This window comes from Pteropus medius, unplaced genomic scaffold, assembly GCF_902729225.1.
Source record: "Pteropus medius unplaced genomic scaffold, Ma_sr-lr_union100, whole genome shotgun sequence".
In the NCBI taxonomy this organism is placed as follows: Eukaryota; Metazoa; Chordata; class Mammalia; order Chiroptera; family Pteropodidae; genus Pteropus; species Pteropus medius.
This window is the reverse complement of record NW_024349222.1, coordinates 3,511,565-3,537,871: the sequence shown is the minus strand read 5'-3', so window position 1 is coordinate 3,537,871 and position 26,307 is coordinate 3,511,565. Positions and strand designations below refer to the sequence as shown.

General features: G+C 37.0%; 1 protein-coding gene across 8 annotated transcripts in view; it reads right to left on the bottom strand.

Annotated features, from left to right (window-relative positions):
• LINGO2 (leucine rich repeat and Ig domain containing 2) overlaps positions 1–26,307 on the bottom strand; it is a 1,089,314-nt gene that overhangs the window by 44,281 nt on the left and 1,018,726 nt on the right. The window lies entirely within an intron of this gene.

Here is a 26,307-nt window from a genome sequence, read left to right as displayed (position 1 = left end):
TCAAGAGCTGTGCTCAGATGATAAATTAAAACAAAGATAGTTCAGAGCTTCACTTACACTCTTCTTTACCAGCAACCATAATTAGTGCAGTTCCCTGAAGGCCAGGCAGATGCCAGGTGTCAAAAAAATCCTTATTTTTAGAACATTGGAGTTAGAAGCCCATGAAAAGGATACAGACAGAAAAGGAGAAGCAGACAACATGAAGACAACTTTGAGTACATGGTAATACAACTAAAGTATTGATTAGGCAAACGCAGGGCCTATATAACTTCACATTTGGCAGATTTTGCTGCTTGCTGTCTCTCCCACCTCATGGAACTCCTAGGTATAATAGAGCAGTTTTGAAGACAAAAATCAAGAAATATTATTTTATGTCAAAGGAAATCCTGATAGGTATTTGCATTATTTTGCGGAGAATAGGGCAAATTAAAATATCATGTGTTTCAATGCCTGCCACTAGTCAGCTGAGCTGTCTTCCATCTTTAAAAAGTACCTGTTCCCCATCTTCTTTCACCTACCTTTCAATTTCTACGAGATTCCAGTTGTCATCAAAACCATACACTAATTTTCACTGATATCTCTAGCTAAACCCACATCCTGATTATATAAAACTCCCATCGAGGGTTTTTAGATTGGTTTGTTACTTCTCTGCTTCTGTCAAGTTACTGGCAGCAGTGATAATGATAACGCAGTTGACTAAGGCCACAAAGAACTCACCATCGGTTTGATGAATTTTGACTAAAAACATCCTTCCAGTCCTTTGCCCTAAGCTACTACTGATAGTACTCTATGTACTGTCCCAATTCTTTGTATTTTCTAACATTTGAGTACTAATCCCAAGAGGACCTATAGATAGGTGAAAAAAAAAAATAGGAAAGCTTAAATCTCAGCTATGGAAACAATAGCCACATAAATTGTGCTACGTTGACTTGAAGTAATGTATGCATTTTCATTAATTTTTTCAACAATTATTTATTGAAACTCTGTGTCATCCCCTGGCAAATTGCTATAGCAGAGACAAAGGAAACTGTCTCTTGGGGAAATAGTTTAGTAGATAGGGAAAAGGAGAAAAAAAAAGAAAGTAGTTATGCAATATGGTAAATATAATAGTAGAGATGAGATGACCTTACTAGGGGAGAACAGAGGAGGGAGTGATCCGTGCAGCCAGAAAACTGGTCATTATAGAAGTTTATGTAGCAACTAGATAAGAGTTTAATGATGTAAAGTGAAAATGAATAAAGTTGAATTACTACTACGGACATATTATATATGCATATGGACAGGTAATGAAAGGCAATGAGAAGGTGAAGTTGATAGGTAGATGTGGCTGGTTAGTTTTCCTGTTTTGCTTTCTATTTAGCTTTTGTAATAACTGAAAATTTGTTGAAATAACACTAATTAAGTAAATGGTGACTTGTGTGAAGCATCACTTTCTAAAATGGATCTTGTCCAAATAAGAGAAGGCACAAAAGCAAACTGATGGGCTTCCTATTATAGGCACATGAAATTGATGTGTGGATCAATCTCAACACCACTAAAAAGGCCACTCGTAAGAAAAATGGGAGCTACTTTTTCTTTTATGAACTGGAATATGTTGTCATCAGATGAAAAGCCAACTGTACAATCAATAATTTGGTGGATAAAAAGCATTCATCAATTGACTATGGTTAATAAAAATATTTACTGACATATGCTTAATGTACAGATGATGCTAACATTTGTTCAATTTTCTGGAGTTAGGATTAATGTTTGAAGTACAGATGAATTTAGGATTCTAATATCATATATTGTATTTGGTAATTTTTCCCCCTCTTTTCCCTTTGCTATTTCAGATGTATCCTAGGTTAAGAAATAGCATTTATTTATTTTGGTAAAAATAATATTTTAGGCTGAATTGTGGATAAATTTTGGTATTATCCTTGGTTCCCCACGAACAATGTACCAGTATCAACTCTGACTTCTTCATGTTCAAATCCTATTTATGATTAAAAGTCTATATCGAGTTACACTCCTTCCATGAAATCTTTCATGTCAACAATAAATGCTAGATTTATTTTTCCTTTTCTTAACTCCTGTCTCTTTAAGCATTGGTTAATGATCGATCATTTCTTGGTGTCTAAATATTTATGTATGCTAGTCTTCACTATTATACTTAATTGTAAATCTCTTATAGGGGTGTAATTCTATCTTTAACTACTTACCCCTAGTACCTAGCATAGGGCTAAAAATATATAAAAAGCTTAATGAATGCTTATTTTTTTAAAGATTGATTTATACTTTCACAACATGCACATACATATCTATTGTTCTCAGCTTTAGTTGACACAGATTTCAAAGAACCTGTTGTGTGGGGATATGTCAAATTGAATCTTTAATCTTCCAGTGAGGAATTTAATATTCACATCCTTACATTCAGCAAGATTCTTTGCAAAACCATCAGTTACATCTGACACATATTGGCTCTCGCTGGTTTTATACCGAATTTAATCAAAGCCCTGGACAACTTTCTGCAACATCTGTAACTAGGTGAACCACATAGGCTACTCAAGGTCAGGGCTAATTATCCATATTTGCACCCACCTGGCAGATGCGAAAGACCTGAGATATGCTAGTGCTCATTAATTGAGGATCAAGCTGTTCTCTGCAGAATTCAGCAAAACTCCAGCTGAAATATAATGGCATTCATTTTGAGGTAAAATTCCTAGGTTATTAAGCACTTTGAGATGTGATTCTGTAGTAAGTGAGATGATTTGAGTCCAGATGAGCTCAGATCTGGCTCTGTTTCTAAAAGCTGTGTGACCTTGGGCGGTTCTCTTCCCCTTGTTGTACCTCAGATTCCTTCCTATAATGGAAGTTGTTTTACTAATGCATTGCTAACTACTGTTTTGCTTAGACTATGATTCACTATTATTCAATTGAATACTCGGAGCTAATTTTTATGGAGTACTTACCATTTGCCAGGCAATTTGCTTTTTTGATTTTGCACTGTGTACCAGGCTGAAATTAAGCCATCTTGGGTTTAACCAGAATGAAGCTATCCTTCCTAAAATAAATCTGTTTGCTTTGCCTGAAAGCTACCAATAAGCCAGTAGTCTGTTTTTTCTGTAAGACCTAATGGGTTCTAAAGCAAGTTGGGTGCTACTTTACTGCAGTCATTTTCCAGCAACCAAGTAAGTCATTTATTCCCAAACTGTGTTCAGTGGAGCAGCTGATACCCCTTTCGATGTGTGGGCTTCTAAAGTATTTATTCTAAATGGGTTCTCGGAAATGAGGTCACAAAAGATTTTTTTTTTCCCAAAGTGGACATCGGTCTATGATTTAGTCACTAAAAATTATAATGTGTTAGTTTTCTATGATACACTTTACTTGATACCCACTGTGATAGCTTGTTCACAAGGTGACACTCATCAATACCTTTTTTTTCCTCATACACATAGGTGATTCTGCCCTTGAAAGGGGAGGTCTGCTCCTCTTGCCACTTGAATCTGGGCTGGCCTATGGCTACTTTAACCAACAGAATAGAAAGAAAGTGGTGTCATGTGATTTCTGAGTCTAGGTCATAGGGAGCTTTTCAGCTTCTACTTGAGCCTTTTGAAATGCTCACTTTGGGGAAACCAACTGCAATGTAAGAAGCCCAACTGCTGTTCCACCACCATGCTGTGGGAAGGCCCAAGCTAGCTACATGAAGATGCTTCTAGTTGAGATGTCCAACCACCCCTGAGCTGTTCCAGACATTCCGGCCCAGGCATTAGGAAGGGAGCCTTCAGATAACTCCAGTCTCAGCCAAGTGTATGAGGTGTACAAGTTCTGAAATAAGTACGGCCTAGCTATGGCCTATGAAAGATGTATGAAAGATAAGAAATGTATGAAAGAAAGGAATATGAAAGATAAGAATGAATTATTTTAAGCTCCTACATTTTGGGTGGTTTATGTCAGATAAATAGAAAATACACTAAGCTGAGAAGACCATGGTAGGTAGAAATGTACCTAAGTACCTCAGATTCTAGTAGGATGTGCAGATTAGAGAGTCAGCTCAGAGTCCCCTCTTACTTTTTGTGCTCATTAAAATCTTGGCAGGATAGAGAATTCAGGCATACTCAGAAATGCAGAATCAAGAGTCGAAAGGTCCATAGAGTCCACACTCAAATGTATTTAGAGAAAGAAAGACACACTGGGCCTTGGACCTCAGATTCCAGGTTGGTGCACTGAAAATCTAACAACAAAAAAAAGCAAACAAACAAAAATAAAACAAAAACCAAGGTGGAGAAACCAAAATGGTTTAGGAAGGCCATAATCAGAAAGCATAAACTATGCAAACTGTAATGGAGGAGTGCCTGGATGACTGAAGTGAAAAAGAGAAGCAATTATACTTTGTGTGCAGGTGCAACCAGCCAGATGACTGACACTGACCTCACAAACCCTTCCACTTAATCAGTGTCTAATCGTGAGAGTGTACGTATGTATGTATGTATTTGTGCATGCATACACATCTGCATGAATTCCTATGTAGGGGTGTGATAGACCTGATATGAAGGATACTCATTGGGCTTTTGTCCTGGAGGCATTATATTTATGGTGGGTGACTTGTGTCCTCTGATGTTTTTCTGGCAGAGACTACCATTCGGGCTTCTGGGATGCCCTGCCAGAAGTCTTCCTCTGAAACATTAGAGAAGTATATGATAACTGTTATCTCTAAGTCCAATAAAAGACAGACTGTCCAAAGGAATGTTAGAGCTCAGGAGAGAGAGCTCTCTTGGAAACTTTCAAACACATGTTATTTAACATAGATATAATGGAAATTTTACATAACTAGTTAGAGGGCAGAATGTATTTTAAATGACAAAATCCTCTCGCTCAGTATTAGATCCTCTATACATGGTGTCAAATAATTGTTGTTACAGTACTTGAAATAAGCTTTTGAGAAACTGGATTGTTTTCTGAAACCTCTGTGATATTGATTTGATATACTTGACAGGATAAGCTCAATGAAAACACCAGACATGAGTGATAGAGAACATGAATATCAGATATTCACTGAAGAAGTGCTATGGAGGGGATCACACTAAAATATGAGGGGTGGGAACAGCTCTCAAATTACAGAATGGCTCTATTCTGAAATCAAATTGTAAGTCATTTTTTCTAACTTTAACCAAAACAACATTATAAAGGATGGTTAGCCTTACTGGGCAGGCTTCACAAAACAGACTTAACACATCGTGGGCCCAAGCAGAGGTTTTAATGGGCCTAACAGAAGAGAGGAAAAAAAGAAGGGAGATTGGGTATTATTTTACTTCTGGCTCCTTCATTATAATATTTTTAAATCTGAGTCAATGAGGCTTGATTGAATTATTAAATAAAGACATTGTAGAAAATCCTTTCATTAGACAGAAGACTTTTAGGTGGTTCTGTGCTTGTTAAATGTCTAACTTTGTTTACTAGAATATAACCTCTGCATTCTCGACACCCTATTCCTGTTTTGTCAGAGCACCATTTATTGAGCTTGAATACCTAACACTTTGCCAAGTGCTATAGAGCAATAGTTCTGACTTTTTTGGTCTTTTAGACTGGTAGCATCTTAAAAAGTAGGGAAGCTGCCATAAAGTTGACAGGTCTTTTTCACTTGCCGAGAAAGCACCCATAAAAGAAAACGACTGCTATCTATTCTCATAATTATTCTTCACTGTAGCCTGGTGGAAACTTTATCCAGACTCTCAGTTGGAAGTCAGTGTTCTGTGCATACTTAAAATTAATATAAAACATATTCCCACCTGACTAGTCTCCTGGCATGTCAGCTCAGTTCGCAGTTCAACAGTGCCTAAAGGTGATATTCTTTTCGAGACAATTTCGAATTACTTTTTAAAGTATTTTAGACTGTTACATAGCAATTCAATCTTTCTTAATTCTAGACATTATCTGTTTAGGAGTCATAATCACCATCAACATATCTTTACACAATTTTAAAAGAAGTTTCTTAATCTAATATAGAGATTTTCCAAAACTTCTTTAAAAGAATCATAGAAACGTAGAAACCTTTCTAATACAGAAAACTTTCTTCAAAAGAAATCTTATTTGGGAAGACCAATATCTAAAATAGATCAAAGGGAGCTGTTCTGATTGAAGCAGTCTGCTCGGTTCCCCTTGCCCCTTGCTCCCCACGCTGCACTACCCCTCAAGGCACCTCTGCACAGCCCCCAGGGTTCCACAGAGCAGTCTTAAACAGCAGCTGATCTAACCAGAGCCAAAGCCTTGTAGAATTTATAAGTCAGAGGATATCTTAGAGATGATTACAAATACAGAATAGCAGAGCAGGAAGAACCTTACAGCTGAATTGTTTTTTTGTTTTCCCCCTCAATTCACAGATAAGAAAACCAAGGCCCAGAATGGTTACGAAATATCCCGCCCGAGTCACATACATTGCTACTTAGTGGCAGACACATGACTAAACCTTAGGACTCTCTTGCTCCAACTGAATGCTTTTCTTATCTTATTGTAACTCTTTTGGAGGTATTTTATATAGGAAAATGGCAGGACCATTCGGAAAAGAATTATTTAAAGCAGAGAAAGTATCTAACAGAGAAGAGGAAGTACGAGACAGGAAGAAAAAGGAATGGACAAGTGGATCTTATCTATTACTAATGTCTGTATATTCAAACCAAGAAACTGAATCTTTGTCTACAAGAGGTTTACAGTCTAGTTAGAAAAAAAAAGAGTGGGGGTACAAACAGAATGTTTACAACTTCTTATCACATAGAATTGGTTTTCTCAGAACATCATAGAAATTATAAAAACCTTAATACATTGGAAGCTATACAGATACGTGAGGAAAAATTGCAGTCCTGTAATCACAGTGGATTAAAAATGAAAATTTAGAACATCATCTGACAATCGAATTTATAAAAACCTTTTGGTTTCCCTATAGCGAAACTTTGGTATACTTGGGGAGGGTGCATTTGTTGTGTCATGAGATACAGAGCCGAGTTAGGGCACAGCATGCCCCATCAATCAGACTGAAAGCTACAATGTGAGCGCCACCAATGGGAATGTCCCATGAACATACGTCCCTGGAAGCACATGGTGTGAGCGGCTTTAGGTGCCAGTATTATTTTTGTCCACCTTGAACTCATACAGTCAGCACTCAACAGACATAAATTCTCTCTTCCCATTCTTTTGTCCATCCTTTTTTCCTTCTTTCATTCTTCAGTTTGTTTCCACTTGTATATATTTGCATGTGCGTGTGTTTGTTTAGATCACTTACTAGAGAGAAACTCACTATGATTTCCTAATCTTTGACAGCAACTTAGATTCAAATTTCTATTCACATTTAAGACAATGGCACACCCATTCCTATAAAATTCATCCATTAGCAAGTGTTTCTAAATTAGAAAGCACTACAACTGAGAAAGCAGAAACAGATTTTCTAATTGTGCCAATTCATTTATTTTTCTACTGTTAGTAACCATTAATAAAAATTTTCAAATGAAAAAATCTTTCTCATCTCTGTATTATACTGTTTCCATTTGTCCACGTTCCCACCAATCTGTTTATGTTCTTATATATTTTTAAAATAGTTGAAATCATGATGCGTCATGTAATTTTGCTTTCTTTTCTGACTACTTTGCATGGACAACATTTGCCCATGTTGCTACCTAGTCTCTTTGTCAGGGTAAACCAAGACAGTGTCCATGGAGAGATGTAAATACATGAAAACTAGTTATTTCGTTTAAGAACAAGTGTCGATCTCTTTTGGACACTGCTATATACAAACAATGAGGATATGCAAATGCTGCTGGTTTTAAAGTATTATTTAAAATTATCCATCCGAAAAAAAGGTGAATTTGAACATACTAAATGGATAACTTAACCCAATGTTAACGTATTTTCTTTTTAAAGACAGTAAGATAACTGAATCAGCCTTTAGTACAATAGAAACATGTATGATATCTATCTTGGGAAGCTGGGATCATTAGCTCTCTATTAACCTAGCTTTTTGATACAGCGCATTGCCTTTTAAAAAGGGAAGTATTTACCTAATCCTCTTTAATAGTAATTACCCACTTCCTATGATAGGCTCTTGAACCCTTTGTGCTGTTTTATATACTTTAAAATACAAGACAGAATAAAGTGTATTGTTTAAATTTAACACATTTGTTAATAGAGAACAGACTATTGGTTCCTTAAAGGTGGGAACTTCTGTCTGATTCATTTTTATCTCCCTCACAGCTTACAGCACAGTGGCGTACAAATAGTATATGCTCAATAAAAGTTCATTAAACTGGATTGATTTTAGCTTCAAAATAATCAATTACCAGGGGACATGTCTTCTTGACAAATCTAAGCCAGTTTGTAACCTAAGTTCTGACACTTAGCAGATAAGTCATTTAGGACATTTACCCTTCAACTGTGTTGGTGAAATATACACACTTGAATCTGAAAAGCTATTACATTGAATAATTTTGCCATTTCAGTCATAGATTAAATCAATTAACTGATTTCTAATTCCAGAAGGATTTAGACCACATGGTCTTTTTTACATTGTCGCTGTGTTTAAATTCAGTTTGAGTTTGTACATGGTCATTTACAGTATGAAGAGCATACACTTTATAATACCCAGGTCAGAGAAGAATTCCAAATTAGATCAGATGCCCCACTATATTCTCTCAGAGGACTGGCTTTCTCATAACACCTGTCCCAGTCTAACTATGGTTACTGGATTAATGCGAATGAGCCTCAGAGTCTGTAAAAACCATGAGAACAGGGGTTGGCTGTGTTTCTGTACTACTTTATCCCCAGAGTTTGGCACAGTCTCTGGCCTACAGTGCATATTCAAAAACAGGCAGTTGAACAAATTACTGAAATCCAAGAGAGAGCAGAATTTGAGCTGAATTTTGAAGACAGGTGAGAGAACTGACTTAGCAAGATGAGAAAAAGACACTAAATAGATTTATGATTTGAAACAGGGGTACAAGTAGGGGTAGAACTATCATGGGGGGAATCCCTAAAGAATTACACTTAATTCTGCAGGGACCTCTCCATCTTGGTAGCAGGTAATGCACTAGTTCCTTGCAGAAATAGGTTTGTGCTTTTTTCTGACATGTTTTCTAAAACCATCGAGATTCCCAATGATACTGAACAGTCATAGTAATGGGAGGCTTTTTTTTAGATGTGTGCAATTAGGTTGCTTTTGTTATGCAAGAAGAGGAAATTTCCATGATGCACATAAATAGGCAGTGTTTCTGAAAGTGGCAGGTTACTATTTTCCTTCCTGGAAAAAGGACAAATGTAACCATTTTCCCAGTAGCACATGACTCTCACCCAGGTAAACTTTCTACTTCCCAGAGGGTGTGATCAGCTGAGCTCATATAAGTTTGGCGCCTCAAATAGTCATGTCAGACGTTTTCTCCTATTCTATAAGGCTCCGCGTCCACCAGGGACATTTTAGAAGTTTAGAACATGCATAGTCGTTTTAACCTTAGGTGATTTGGTTACCGTGTTTCTAATCATGGTCTGATGAGGGAATAATCATATCTGTGCTTCCCAACTCCTCCGACATGACGTCGGAACAAATGAGATGGGATTCCAAAATGTCCCTCGGGTTCCCATTTTTCCTTCTCTCCTCCTTCCTCTTGCCAGTTCTGTTTCCCATCTTTTTCCTTCTCCATAGTTTATACCTAATTTCCCACACATCCCAGAACATTTGGTATCCAATCTTCCAAATTGGTGGCCTTATTTTGTATGTAGGAAGTTCAATCTTTATTTTTTCCCAAAGTTTTATTTAAAGGATGTGGATGCTCCCAAGTGTCCTCTTGGGCTGTAGGCCTGTATAATTTCAGTGTGTTATATTTGGACGCTTTCTGTCTGAGAGTCCTTCCAGCTGCTGAAGAAAGTAGAATAGCAGTGAGTTTGGATATATTTTTATTACAGAATCTTTTATTTTGATTGTAGCTTTGACAGAAATGCATTTTGAAAATTCTCACCTCTCTAGGGCAGCCAAGTCAGAGCAGAGGAAAAAGAACTTCATGAGAAATCATCCAAAAATGTATAGATGGCCTTATCGTTTTGAGATAGTCAACCTGGCCCAGTATTCCTTCTTTGTCTGCTTTCTATTAATGCTGTTAAGAGTGGATTCAGTGTACTGTACTTCCTGCCTATCTTCCTGGAGATAGAAACCCTGGTGGCATCAGAATCACATGAATAGGCCTGTATGTACTGATAAGCAATTATCACTGGGGTAGAAAGAAGAATGCTAAGGTCTGGGCCTATCACAGGACGAAGACATTAAGATTTATTTTCACTGTTATCAGGAGAGCTTTGCTACCCATGCAAAGCTCCTTCTAGGAGAAAAAAAAAATGAAGAGAAAAGCATAAGAGGAGATTATATTTCTTGCAAACATTTATCAATCAAAACAAGAAACTCTGAATGCAAAATTGAAACACAATCACAAAGTCAATTTTAAATGGGGGGAAAAAGCCACAGAAAACATGGGCCTTCTGAGGATTACCTAAGATTAAAAAAAAAAAATCCTTACCAGAGATCAAAAATAGAGAGGGGCTATGAGAGGGAGGAATTGTGAAGGGATTGCTTTTACAAATGATGGGAGATTGAAATAATTTACACAGTTTGTATCCTGCCATTGAGAGCAAGATGGAAAATTTATAGAACTCTATAAAATGCCTTGCTTTAGAACAGAACTATAAAAAATAAAAAACAGAACACAAGCTCAACTCCAGGGACTCAGTGAGTTGTGTTTTTTTTTTAAATTAGAAAATCTAAGTTGTCCATGGAATGAATTTAATGATGATGCATGTCAATTCTAACAAACCCTATTATAACCACAGTACCTTTTGCCCCAGTAGGTGTACAGTGATTTCTCAAGGAAAGATGGAAACTCTATTAGGGAACACTTCCTACTGTGTGTTCTTTCTTAAGGACATCCTGTCTGAAATGAAAATTTCAAGAAATCATCCAGTTCGGGAGCTAAGGAGCAAATCAAGGAAGGCTAAAAAGGTATATCACAATCAGCCTCCATGGTACCATGTCTCAGAATGCCTTCCACTAAAATGGAACAGCACTGCCTAACAAATACTTGTGAATGAACAAATTTAGGTAGCAGCTAATTCACGTATACTGAGCTAGTCCCATATATTTCATTCATTTGCTCATTATTTATGCAACAATTATTTACTGAACACCTAATATGTGTTAGGCACTAGGGTAAGTTCTGGGGATGCTGAAATGAACAAACAGATGAGACACGTGCCCTCTTGTGACTTATAGCAAAATAATTCACTATTCTGCTAGTTTATATTTAAAAGCAAAGAAACTGCCCAGTCCCTAATAGAGGCCTTCAGATCAGTCCTCCAAAAATGAGCAGTAAACCTGACTGTGAAAATATCCTTTTAGTTATTTTCCCTAAAAAGATAATTCCACTTATCTTTATTTCAGAAGCACTGAAATGGCTCTATGAGAGTTAAAATGAAAAGCCCTTGGTGGACGCTCTTTCAATCACATCTTAGATGCCCTTATGAATAGAACAAAATCTTGGAAATAATAGAAAGGAAATGATTTCTATCATTTTACTCTAACTTCCCACGAATTAACTCATAACTAATAAGAGTCCGTACAACTGAAACAGCCACACCTGAGAGCTGCAGAGCAATGGATGGTTTCCTAAGTATTATCACCTTTTATTTTCATTACGACTCCCTTATATTTGGATGGACAGCCACACCAATTTCTATTCTACTGATGAGAACACTTATGTGACTTGGTCAAAGTCAAAAGAAATCAAGATTATAAACCAGGTTTTCTAGCTCTTGGTTCGGATTTCTTTCCATTGGATCATGGCGTCTCTCCCAAACAGCTTAATGTCCAAAAGGTTCAGCAGGATGGCTCTTCTTCTGCTTATAACATTCACGTAGCATCTTCCACAGAGCCTGGGCAGTACAGATGCTCAAAGGACTTATTGAATGACTACTTTTTGGTGAAATCAGGGGGTTTGTTATATGATCTAACACTGCTCCTAGCTTATAATGCTGGTCAGTGGCCTTACTCTACCCCACTCTCAGTAGAGGTCTGCAAAGGTGGGCAGGATTTCTGTGAAAAGTGGCAAACTAGGGAGAAACTCAAAGATTATTTTGTTGAATGGCAAACTAATGGCAGATACTAAAGTTTAGCCCAATTCTCATATGATGTTTCTCAGCATTCTGGTATTTATCTACTCTGTAACTGTAACTTGTATGCTCTTACAAAATATATATCTGTCCATCTTATACATGTAATATATGTTAAATAATGTGTATAATATATAGTGTAATTTATGCAGATATAATCAGGAAGCCTCAATTGTACCCTTCCAAATCACAATGAATATGTCAAAGTTAAGTGTAATTCTACTCTCACCACTGCTCAACATTGTACCAGAGTTTCCACCCAGGGAAATTAGGCAACAACAAGAAATAAAAAGTCATCTTGTTTGTAAAGGAAGAAGTAAAATTATCTTTCTTCGTCAATGGTATGATCTTGTATATACAAAATCCAAAGGAATCTACCAAAAAACTATTAGAACAAATGAGTTCATCAAGGATTCAGGATACACTATCAATATAAGTATATAAATATCAGTTGTACCTACTATGTGAATTAGCAATGAACAATCTGGAAATGAAATTATAAAGAATAGTGAAATACTTAGGAATACATTTAACAAAAGAAGTGCAGAACTATAAAGCATTGTTGAAATAAAGATCTAAATAAAGAGAAAGACACCCTGTATTAATGGTTTGGAAGATTTCAATTAGTAAAATGACTCACCAAATGATTTACAGATTCAAGGCAACCTCTATCAAAATTCCAATTGCCTGCTTTGTAGAAATGGAAAAGCTGATCTTAAAATTCATATGAAATTACAAAGGACAAAAGTAGCCAAAACAATCTTGAAAAAGAAGAAGAAAATTAGAAGACTTCCACTTTCTGACTTCAAAACTTACCACGAAGTGACAGCAGTCAAAACTTTGTACTAATATAAACATAGACATAGAGATCAAAGATGAGGAGAAAATATTTGTAAATCATGTATATCTAATAAGGACTTTAATCTAAACTATCTAAAGAACTCCTAAAACTCAATAATATAAATAACCTAATTAGAAATCGGTGAAGAATTTGAATAGATACTTCTCCAAAAAATATATCAAAATAATCACTAAGTATATGAAAAGATGTTCAACATCATTAGTCATCAGGAAGGCAAATCAAAACCACAAGAGATACCACTTCATACCCATTAGGATGGCTATAGTAAAAAAGACAGACAATAAAAGTATTGGCAATAACGTGGAAATGTGAGCCCTCATACATTGTCGGTGGGAATATAAAACAGTGCAGCCTCTTTGGAAACAGTCTGGCAGATTTCCAAAAAGTTACAGCGATAACTTAGATTTGCCATGTAATCCAGAAATTCTAATTTTAGGGTATATATCCTGACAATATATATCCACACAAATGACAATAGATATCCACACAAAATCCTGCGATTTTGATTCATAGTACCATTACTCATAATAAAAAAAAGTGGAAACTATCCACATGTTCATCAACTGATGAATAAATGAAATGGGATATATCTATACAAAAGATTATTTTGGGCAATAAAAAAAGATGAAATAATGATACATGTTACAACATGCATAGACCTTGCAAACATTATGCCAAGTGAAAGAAATCAGTCACAAAGACCATATAGTGCATAATTCTATTTATATAAAATGTCCACAGTGGCAGAAAGTGAATTCGTGGGGGCCAGGGGCTGAGGTATGAGCTGGGAGATAGGAAGGTGGGAGCCAAAGAGTACAGCACTTCTTTCGGGGGTGACACCAAGGTTATAAAATTGATTGTGGTTATGACTGAATACCTGTGAATATTCTAAAAACCATTAAATTGCATACACATTTGGCCATAAATTTGTTCTAATTAAAGAAAAAGTTAAATATATCTGATTTCTGGGCAGGTAGTTTGAGTTGTAAGAGCCTTGAGTCAGCAAGATTCTACCCGAACATAGTCTGGACTCATCCTCTGGAACTCAGTTTCCTCACCAATATTATACCAGGTAATTGTTTTCTAAGCATTATAATTTTTTTTTCTTGGAATAAAATCTTAAATGAAAGCTCAACTATAAAGCAGAGAAAAGCCCAGTTTTCCTGGTTCAAATGAGGCTGTTGGTTCTAGATCCCACCCATGCAGGTTTATTCATGAGTTGGCCTTTGCATCGTTCTCGAGAGTCGAGAACACTGTGAGCTCCACGGTGTTCCACAGGACACCTTACAACCTAAACATTATAGTGTCCGCCACCTACTTCCCTGGGGTTTTGGCTCTCAGGCAGGTGTGACCCATGCTGCCAGGAAGAGCAGGGTGAAGATCAGAGACACTGAATGAGTAAACTGGTGTGGAGAGTGGGGATGTGAGCAGGAAGGGATGCAAGAGAATAAGGAATAAAGTCAAAAGTAAGGAACCAGGTCAAACTAATTTTCAGATCAGTGGTGGGGAACAAAGGCTGGATTTTTGTGGCGTGGAAAAAAATATCAACTGTTCCGATGGAGGAAAATATATTTGTTTAGGAAAATTCCTTTATAGGTCCTTTGGAAACAGAAGGTGAGGCCCTAAAGGCGTGAGCATATGGAAGAATTAAATACTGTGTAACTTAATCTGCATTGTCGAGTAGCAAGATATGGGAGTGTTGGGGAGAATAAGAATCCCTGATTTGGAACATGGATGGATAGTTGAAAAGCTTTTAAGAACAGGAAGAAGTTTGCACTTCTCTGATGTAAACCCCTTTCTACTCCTCCCAATCCTGACTTAAGTTTGCTGCACACACAAATGTCTGGTGATTTAACAGCAGAAGGTCAGGCATATGGGTGAGTTCATGTAGATAATTTTTCTTTTTTTTCTTTTGAATCAGAACTGATGGAATTTTATTTCATATATGTGTGAGTTAGAAGCTTCGTGACTATAGGGATTGCTGAGGTGTGTGTATTGTCATCTTGCTAGAGAGATTAAATATCTGTAGTCACAAACTATGAGGAAGCCTCAGGCTTCTTCCAGAGAAGTGGCCTGATGAGGAGGATGCCTCCTGCGGTGGACAGCCAAAAAGACAGAGCATGAACTCGGATCCAAGGCAGCTCATATGTGCCATCTGCCTTGCGTGTCCTGGAAGATGTGGGTCTCACCTGGCAACCCCAGGTCTCTTGAGGATAGTCACACTGTCACTCTTATGACTGGAGGCTTATGAATGTATTTCTTAAATGGCCCAGTGGAACTTGGTGATTATTTTCTTTTCAACCAGATTCATAGCAATACAACCCTATTCTCTTTTATTCCCTGACATTAGTTGAGTCAGAATCTCACTAAAGGGAACTAGATTCCTCTTATCACAGTATAAAATAAAGCATATTTCCTTCTTTGTCTTTTGGGAATTGATGGGAGGAGGGAGTAGAGAGAAAGGGAAGTTTTGGGGATCCATGTGTGAGTTTACATATATGTGAGTTCATTCATGGGGAAGGTGTGAAGGTGGATAGGAATTGGCTTCATGTTGACTTTATATTCTTCCAATTTCTGAAAGGATGAAGAGTTTTTAAAATGCTGGCTTACCTTACTTTTTAAGTGTGACCAAAAGGATCAGAAGTTTCTCTTGATTTACCATGCAAGGTAAAAAAAAAAAAAAAAAAGGAAGATTTGACAAAGTCAGGGTCTTCTAGTTTCTGGCCTTCTCTGCTGCCTTTACCAAGGTTCATTCAAGGGCAGTGAATACAGTGTGATGCTGATCGTGGATTCTCACATGATCTCATGCTCAAGAAAGAACCCCTCTGAGGCATCAGCCCCTCCTTGTCACCCAGCTCATCTCTTGCAAACCCCTCTAGACTGCCTATCTAAGCCTCTTTATTCCACAGATCATTGTTCATTGACCAGTCCAGAGTTATTTAGTTGGAGTTCACAGCTTTCCCAAGATAGTTTTTTACTCACAGTTGCCCCTTCCCTGGGCAACACCCAGTAATACCCGCAAGGAACCTACTATCTTTTCTTACTATATCTCCACATAAAAACTGTCAACCTCAATTTGATTATTAAAAGAAACACCATCTTCTCTAAGTTTCTGCTGTTTTTCTGAGTCTCAGTCCTTGGAAAGCATTAATAGGAACACCTGTAGGACTTATTAAAACACAAATTTCTGGACTATGCCTTGATTCTGATTGCATAGGTATATAGTGGGGCCTGCCTGAGATTTTGCTTTTCTAACAAGATCACAGGTAATGTTGATATTGCCAGTCCAGGATTAGCAAGTTGAGTATTGCTTTACAAAATTTAAAACTATAAAATGTTGCAATTATATTTTAGTACTGGATACTCTTGGTGTGTGTCTTTTCTGGGTACTAGGTCTCTATCTACAATCATATTTTTAAGGTGGTAAGAGATAAAACATTTGTCACGTAGGTTTTTTCTATTTCTTATTTTTTTTCAACTCTTCAGTTTTATTCTCCATTTCCTCCTGTGCCAGGCCTGAATTAGGTGAAGGGCTTCACATAATTCCAATGACTGGAATTTATTAGAGGACTGGTGTGAGAAAGGAGCACCAAGGTGAAACTAATCTGCTCAGGAAAAGCTCTGTTGTTAAACTAGTGTGATCACTCCTTCCTCTAGACTAGTTGTTCAGGTATCAATCCATCAACCAGTCAATTAATAAACCATTCAAACTTCCTGTAGACATTTGGCTTGACTCTCGTATCAGTATTTTTTAACAATTAACATATACCCCTGTGTAGAGGAATGTGGAAAAGATGGGTAGAGGTTGAGGAGAGACTGACAGCTGTACTATCAGTTTCTTAATATCCATATTGGACTTCCATTTTGAAAGCTGTACCCTGATTCATAGTGAGGTTCTAGCTTGCTAATAGGAAATAGAGGCTTCCCACAAAGAAGGGTTTCGTGATTCTTCTTTTGGATACCTGGATTTTTACTTGGAGCCGGAAATTAATAAGTTCAGATCACTTATTACCTTCAACGTCTTAGCACTGCAAATTTACTGATAGTGTTTTAACTAGTCTTCTGATTATGGGATGTAAGGATGTGTCTGGCCAAAGAATGGGGCATTCATTGCCCTTATTTTCTTTTCAGTTCTTCGATTCCTAGAAAGGACCAAAACTAGTTACACTGTGGTGAAGTTCATGCTTCGACATCCTGCAAGCCCACGTCAGTGATCATTTCTAGCATGCCCAGCCTTCTTACCGCCATCATGGAGGACGTGGTTACCACGCAGAAATTATAGCAAGTTAATCTAAAGTCTTTATTAAATTATTCTTAGGAACACATGAACACAGTTGGTATTCTTGAACATTTGGAAAATTAAATTATTCTTTAGAATTAGCCCACTGAGGTAGAAGGAAATGAAGAACACTCACCAAAGAGGAAAAAAGTGACAAAAATTTCAGTGACTAATGGTTTTTAATTATAATTGCATAATAGTCTCTTGATACAAGTGCTACTTAATGTTTTGATAATTCCTGCCACCGATCTATTAGGCCCCTTCATACATGTGCAGGCACCTAGAGTACAGAGGAACATCAGACTATTATCTAACTGCACTCAAGTGCCTTGAATTAGAACAATTTAATGGCACTCCTAACCATCCTACTATTAGTAGATTTTGGGAGTGTGAGCAATAATAAGCAGCTTCCAACTGTTATACTAGTTAATGATTTTATGCTGAGATAGAAAAATGATAGAACATAACAAAAGTAACATTTAGTTTATGGTAATATTTTATTTTTTAAGTTCCTGATGATTATGAATAATGCTGCTACAAACATTCATATATTAGTTTTTATGTGAACATAAGTTTTTATCTCTATAAATTTCTAGAAATTTGATTTTGGGTCATATGGAAATTAAGTGCTGAGAGGGTCTAATTTCAAAGGGTCCCCATGAGATAATTCTGTCTGTGATGGTGGTCGTAAGACTCTAGGTAAGTGTATATATTAATACTCATAGAATTATATGCAGAATTGGAGCCTACAGGTTTTAATGGAGATTTATTAGTTTTAATTATAAAAATGCATAGGACAAGTACATAGTGGGACAATGTATTACAAATTTTAAACTCGGAATTTTTACTGCCAAGTTCATAAATAGCAAATAATTAATGAAAGAATTTTGAAGTTTGATGCTTAAGAAGAGCGGACCACTTTATCTCTAAAATTCTAGGTGTTTAATATTCACAAATATTACTTGTGATGTTGGCCATTTTCAAAGCCCTCATGATATTAGGAGAAGAGGTATTAGAATCAGAGATCACTTTCATGAAAAGGTAGAGATACCCAAAAGAGTAGTTATGTATTTAATAAACAGAATAAGAATAAATGTTTTGGGAAACAATAATCATCATAAAACGAGCTGTCTATGTCCCTTTTCTACTCTCAAGAGGAACCATCACTCAGATGATGATCTGAAACTACCTTAGACTAATGCTAAGGTGAGAGCTGAGATGTGAATAAGTCTTGAGCTCTTATTCATTGATTTGCTTGTTTCACAAATATATATTGGATACACCATGAAGTGTGCTGACTGTTTGGGATTCAATGTGAGCAAATTGAACTCTGACTTTATAAAAGAAGAGGTCAAATAATCACACAAATATTTAATTAGAAACAATGCTAGCCATTTTGTAAGACATGTAAAAAGGACCCCAAAGAAGACACATTGGGGAAATTTTCAGGGATGTATCTTTTCTGAAGTTCAAAGAAGTCTTCCTTAGGGACGTAGCATTTGATCTTAATTTTGTGGCCAGTGAACTGCATTTACTGATTCCAATTTCCTTTTTCTTCTGCATTCTGAGTAATATCTGTGAATCATAATCTGAGGGTATTTGCATTAAATACTAAATGGGATTTAAAATTACATTAAAACCTGGCAGTGGATATAGTGGCAGGGGCTTACTTAGGTGGCACTCTGAGCAGAGGCCTGGCATTATCCTCAAGGTTTCTGATGAAGTTCCAACCACTGCCAGACATTTACACCAGATCATGGGAAGTAAGCATGAGTTGCAAACTTTCTCATCCCCTAGGCTACTCTGACGCTCTGAAAGAAGAGTTTAATTCTTTGATATGGTGTTTGAGAATAGGAAGGAGGACATGATCTATATCTGACAAACATGGCATTTTCAATTGGAGACAAAGGCTCTTATATTGAGAATTACCAGTTTCCAATTTTTGAGACCTTAGGGATCTTTATTATTATTTAGCAATGGATTAGTAAACATATACTAAAAGCTCACTCTAACTAGGGAGCACTGGTTAGAGAAGTATGGAAGAAAACAAAGGAAAAACAGAACCTCGATTGGGTCCTTCACATTGCTATTTGGGGAAAGGCAAAACTCACCAATTAAAGAAACTCAAAGCAATGATGAAGAATATTATAAGTGAGAAATAATCAGACACATTTAATCTATAAGTGCAAAATAAATATCAAATGAAAAAGTGGTTAGATGCATAAAAATTTAACAGGATTTATTTTGAAGTGGTGGGGTTATGACAGATGCCTAATTTATTCTCTTTGCTTGTCTATACTTTTTAAATTTTCTTTCGGAAGCTATTTTTTTCTCTAAGAATACAAAAACAATAAAAGTTTTATAAAAATTTATGTTATGAACTTCAAACCTTCAAGTTTATCGATTCTTTCTCAGGCTATGTCCAGTAAGTCTACTAATGAGCCCCTCAAAGGCATTCTTCTTTTTTTTTTTTTTGATTTATAGATTTCCTTTTGACTCTTTGTTTCCATTTTCTAATTACATTATCTGGTTTTTACATGTTTCTACATTTTCCATTATAGCCTTTAACATATTTATTTAAAATTCCCTAATTCCGAAATTTGTATCATATCTGAGTCTGACTCCAGTGCTTGCTTTGTTTCTTCAGATTGAGTTTTTTCTTGAATTTTAGCATAACTTATAAATTTTTACTGAAAGATAGACATGATTTATCAGATAATGGGAATTGAGGTAAATAAACCTTTACTTATAAGTTTAAGTTTTATTTGGCTAGATAAAATTTATCTGGTTAAACTATTTTTAATGTTTATTGTATCTGCAGGTACCAGAGGCTTCCACTCCTTTAGTCTCGTTTTTGCCCCCTCCTTAAATAGGGTCTATGGCTTGTAGATCTTTCAGCTGTAATTATACTGGAACACTGTGAGTGTAGTGGGAAAGTGTGGGGAGGGGAAATGCTCTGTAATCTTATGAACAAATGTCAGTCTTTCAGTAGGCCTGGGTTTCTTGGCCATCACCGTTATTTCTTAGCTTCTTTACCCGCCAATTGAAACAAGGAAGCTAGAGAGTGCCAGAGCCAGAAGTGTCCTCTCCCCTGGTGGGATAAGGCTCTGGTAAAATGTTTTTTTTCTGGTGCGCTAAAATTTGTTATGGAGAATGCTCCAGGTACAATGCACAATAGTTACCCTTCCTCTACTCTGAAGAGCCAAGAGATCTTTCTTGGCTCTTCGCTGTGGGAATCTGGTGAGATTTCTGGAGATAAAACCCACAAAAGTATGGTGGTCCCCCTAAGACTGCATTCCCTGGGAATTCCTCAATCTTTAGCTAATTTATAATTAATTTCCAGCAATTCATTAAAATTACCATTAAATTTTCCTACCAATATGTGTCTCCAGAAGCTTCTGTCCAGACAGGCAAATTTCAACTGTGACTCTGGATTCACCTGTGTTATGGACTGAATGTTCTATCTTTCTAAAACTCATACATGGAAACCCCGCCCCCTAATGTGATGGTATTAGGAGGTGGGCCTTTGGGAGGCAATGAGATTTAGATGCTGTCATGAAGGTATTGCTCCTGTGGTGGAATTAATGTCCTTATAAGAGAAAAAGACTGGAGATCTCTGTCTCTCCACCATGTGAGGATACAGCAAGAAGGCAACAGTCTGCAAAGCAGGAAGTGAGCCCTCACTAGACACCATATCTGCTAGCACCTTGATCTTAGACTTCCAACCTCCAGAATTGTGAGAAATGTTTCTCACAGACCCTGATTTACAGCTAACCTTTATTTACAGGAAGATCTAAGCTTGAACTTGTCAATTAGAGCCATCCTATGAAGCTACCAAGAGGCTCTCCCCAGCACAGTTTGAGGGGTACATTCAGACCTGCCTTTAGAATTTCTCCATCCTGCTGAGGACTTGATGGAGCAGGACCACCAGCAGAGACCATTCCGATCCTTCACTAATTTCCAGCCTCACCCTCTGGGAAGGAAGGAGCTTGCATTGGCAATTCCTTCAACCTTTATTGTGTCTCCTGCTGCCTCTTGCCTGCCTGGAGTCTGGTTGACAACCAACATTTGAAAGCAACAGGATGTCCTTGTGTTTCACAATCACAGACCCTAGTGGACACCCTCCTTTTCTAGGGAGTCAAGTGGCGAATGTGAATTTGAGTTTGGAGAGGAGGCTTATGCTAGGCAGGCAACTTTCCCAATATGGAGTTGAAGGTTGCTTCCAAGAAGGGGATTTGAGCAGCATTTTTCCCAGCCCTGATGATGAAATCAAGCCCTTACTAGAGAGTAAGGGTTGGTGGCTATAGAATCTGGTAATGATTCTGGCACTGAACCAGCAAAAGGCAGCCCTCATTTGCTTTGCTGCCTAGCATTAAGGCAAGTCCATTGTACATTACTGCTTGAAGGCAGTAATCATTTCATATAATGTGACGATTTTTTTTTTTCACTCAATTTACTTTCATGCTTTGGGCTGATGAGAATAATAATCATGGGTTGATTACTGGTACCTTGACAAATGATGCTGAGAAATGCAGTCACTGCTCATTCCTACCGTTTTCTCCCCTCAAACATTGAAGGTTGCGATTTGGAATCTCATTCAGTCACTGCTTTCACATTCCGAAGTTTCAGATGCCGAGAAGACCAAGACAAAATTCTGTCAAGGCCCCCTAATTCTTGCAGTCTACCCTATGGGATAATTTATGCTGATTTGTTTTAAAGAGACAGGCATACATAATTCATGTCCTGTGCATTGTGGCTTTTGACCATTGAAAATACTATCTCTCTTTCGGCAGCACTTGCAGGAACTAGCTACAATAAACATTTCATACCTCAGTAGATCCTCTTTTCTCAGCTAATAGGAGCCTGACTTAACCGTAGACTCCATCATGAGAGGAGTGTATTTAATGGTGAATTCAGCGGAGCATTTTTTTTCCTTCCGAAGCATAAAATGAGCTTATTATCAGTATCAATAGTTGGTTTTTCTCAAAAGGAGTCAAGGTGTGAATGGGCATGAAAGGGAAATTAAATTGAAACTCTTGGTGGTTTCATGGTTGGAGGCCAGTTTAAAACTCCAACTTAATAAGTGGTTTTGAACTAGCTAGGAGAATTTCAGGATCATAAAAGCACACAGATTTGAAGGGAGGCATCAGAAGTGAGATTCCCACCCAGAAGGCAGAGGGCCAGACAAACCGGAGACTGCTAAGGACGGCTGAATTTATACCTGTACACATTACAGTGGTATTAAGTATAATCTATACAAGTGGAGCCAAAGTGGTTTTTTAAAAATGCAAATCTCATCAAGCTTCTCCTTTACTCAAAACCCTTCAATAGCTTTTCCATTTGATATGGGATGTAGGCCAAGGAGCCTGCATGATCAGGTCTCTGCTTATGCTCCATCCTCATCAAGGCTACCATTGCCCATCCTTACTGTGCTCTAGCTACTACGGCTGTCTTTCACTTGTCCACAACTGGGTGCTTTCACCTGGGAAACTCTTGCTCTTACTGCAGAATTCATCCTAACTGCCAATTCTTCATGGAACTTTTCCTATTTATTCCAGTAAATTTAAGTCCTGTTAAATGTGCTCATGCAATTTTTTAATTATTTGAATTTTTTGATGTTTGTGTCCTTCCATTAGACTATAATTTAAGGGCACCTGGACTCTGATTCACAAATATGCCCTCATAGAGCATAATCAGCCCTCTATAAATAGATGCCATACGAGTGAATGAATTAGAGCAGTGGTTCTCAACCACTGTAGGCATCAGAATCACCTGGGCAGCTCGTTAAAGTGTAGAGCACTAGACCCCTAGAAGTTCTGATTCAGGGAGATGGGACCCAAGAATTTGCATTTCTAATGAATTCCCAGATGGTGCTGGAACTACACAATACTAGGAAGCCCTTCCATGATTGCAACCTTACCATTGGGACCCCAAGTCAGAAGACTTGCATTCTGGATCCATCCAACCAATTGGAAGTCCTTGAGCAATCCTTTATATTTTCTTTCTAGCCAGTTAATAAATTCTTTTGCTTCATCCTTTGCAGTCTCCCCCATACCTCCCTGTTCCTTTCCTTTTGCTATATTTCTAGAAGAAGAAAATAACCTTACATTTGGATTACTATAACTACATCCAAGTCATTTTCTTGGCCCCCACTGTCTGCCACTTGAATCCTTCATTTACTTTATTGTCAGGTTTAAGTGCCTCAGAGACCATTATGACCATGCCCTGCCCTTATCTAAAATCTTGCTGGACTTCGTGCTCTGTATGTTATCCACCTTCCTCCAATTTAACATGAGACTCCTCATAGCTTATTGCACTTACCTAATGTCCATATTTCCTGACAGGCTGTCAGATGCACAGGGTCAAGCACCATGCCAGTCTTGTCTAGCCTATAGTTGTTGCATCATAAAACATTACTGAACAGAAAAGTCACTGAACACTAAGTTTTCCCTCCTGCACAATAATAATAATTGTAGGAAACACTTAACTGGGGTTATTCTATGCCAGATTTCTTCTAATCACTTTACACATAACTATTTAATCCTTATAACAAGGATCCTCATTTTATAGATAAGGAAATTGAGGTACAGAGAAGTAATGTGTCCAAGATCTCACAAGTGGTGTCAAGTATTCAAACCCAGTTATTTAGCTGTAGGAATTCAAGAGCTTACATACCATGCTATACTGACTGAGGAATAGCCCAAATAATGCCTAAGATTATATAGAGTACCAAGAATCTGTCTGTGCTAGTTTATGGAGCTACACATAATCACAAACCAAAAAAAAATTTGTTGAGCACCCTTTTTATGTATGGAGCTAAGACAGATACTGGAGAATCGAGCAAGGTTGAGATATAGTACATAAGGTGAGAGGCTGTCTAGTATTATAAATGGAGTCAGACAACTTACTTCCACCAGTTTCTGAGCTGTGTGATCTTGGGGGAGTTACTCAACCTTTCTGTGTTCTGTTTCTCATCTTTAAAGTGGGGAAATAAACTATTTCCCAAAGTTTCTTCCAGGATTAAATGTGAAAGGTGTACGTAAAGCACTTATCACAATAACAAATACATCAGGCCTCTTTAGTAGATGAGAGCTATTGTCTTGTCCTTGCCCTTGAACAATTTTCTATTTGTTCAGTAGATGGGAATTGGCAGTGATACTCTTGGATGAAGAATTTACTATATAGTGTCTTCAACACATCCAAGATGGAAACACAATTTATGCCCAAAAAGCTATATAAGAAGGGTGAGTAATATCCATCTAAAGAGAAAAATCAAACTTAAAAGTCATAAAGTTATTCACAAATGAAGATTTTTAAACCATTCACTTATTTATCTATTGAGTATCTAGGTGGTAGAAACTGTGCTAAGCACCAAGAGTTCAGAGAAAAAGCAAATAGTGTTTATCTCTTTTTCTCTCCAAACTGTTTTAATCATCCATGCTGTGTGATCTGGTATTGGCCCCCTTGAATACTGAGTTGAGATTCTGAGGCTGAGTTTAGGCTCATGTAGAAAACATGCCAAGGAACTTACATTTGAACAAAACTGAAAGGCTTTGGTCGGTAAGTTCTTAACACAGCCTTTCAACAACTAGACAGGTACAGTACAGCCATATAAAAATCTACACTTCATTCATTCTCCTTTTCCACTATCTCAACTTTTCAAGCTACTCTGCCTGCCATAGCAACAGAGTTATATCATAATGAGTTGATAGGATATTATAGACTTTTAAAGCAGAAAAGACAAAAGTAGGATTTGGGTGACTATATCTACTATATTTGCTCATGTACAAATGTAAATACTTAATACCTACAGAAACCATACTGATACACATAATGTGATCATTGAAAGTAACACCTATACATATATATTTCTCTGTAGAGCATGCATACATACAGACACACAGATTCAGCAGATATTTGTAATAATCCAAAATTTACCTCTTCTGGGCCTGTGGGACCAATTTAATCTTGGTGCAGCAGGCCTCTACTAAATGCTTACTAGGAAGGCTCACAGAAGCTCTCAGAAATAGGACTGGCAGCCTAGATGAAAGAGTCTATAAAAGACCCTCTATGTAGAGAAACTATAGTATTGTGTTCTTTCTCCCCATGAAGAAATCTGTTTATTTCGATGATTTAAAATATCCAAAAAATTAGGTCCCTTTAATAAAATGATAAGACAATTTTTCATCTAGAACAGTGATTTCAAATTTTATTGCATAGTTTTATTGCTAGAGACTATTATAAAAATGCAAGATCAGACCCATCGAATCATCGTTTCTTGAGGGTAGATTCCAAGAATCTGAATTTTAACAATCATCCCAACTGTTCTGCTGCCTTTGATATGTAGCCAACACATTGAGAATCACTAAGGTGTAAATTAAAAACAGGTAGGGTACTCATACTACTCAGAAAACAGAAAGGAGAAAGACATTGCAAAGCTTGTTGATCCATTTGGCCAGATAAATAAACACCTTCAAAATAGAGAGGCAGGTTAGGAAATTTAGCACTCAGTGCCAGCAGCCAGCAGCAACTATGAAAGAAATCACACTTATACAAAGAATAGTCAAAAATAATATGTCAGGAAATAGGAAAAGTGACCTGAGATAGGCAATAATGAAAGATAAATTTATAAAACATGAATTAAGATATTCAAAGCTTATAATAATTAGTAATTTGGCAGTTGATTGTTATTAGATTTTTGTTTCTTTTAAAACTTCTCTGAATGGTTATTTTCCTACATAAAAGTGGAATCATATTTTTCCTGTTGTCTAAGTTTCACAAATACACATACCCATAGGTTTGTGTATCGGCATACTCATGCCTATCTAGGTTTCACATCAATTTCATCATTGGCTAATGGGACTTGTTATTTTAGATATTAAAGATAAATTTCATGAGGTGCTGTAAAGATTAAGTACAATAGTGGGTAGGAAGCACAATTCCTGGCAAGTAGACATTGTGCAACAAATTGTGTTCATTTAATTATGAACGTGCA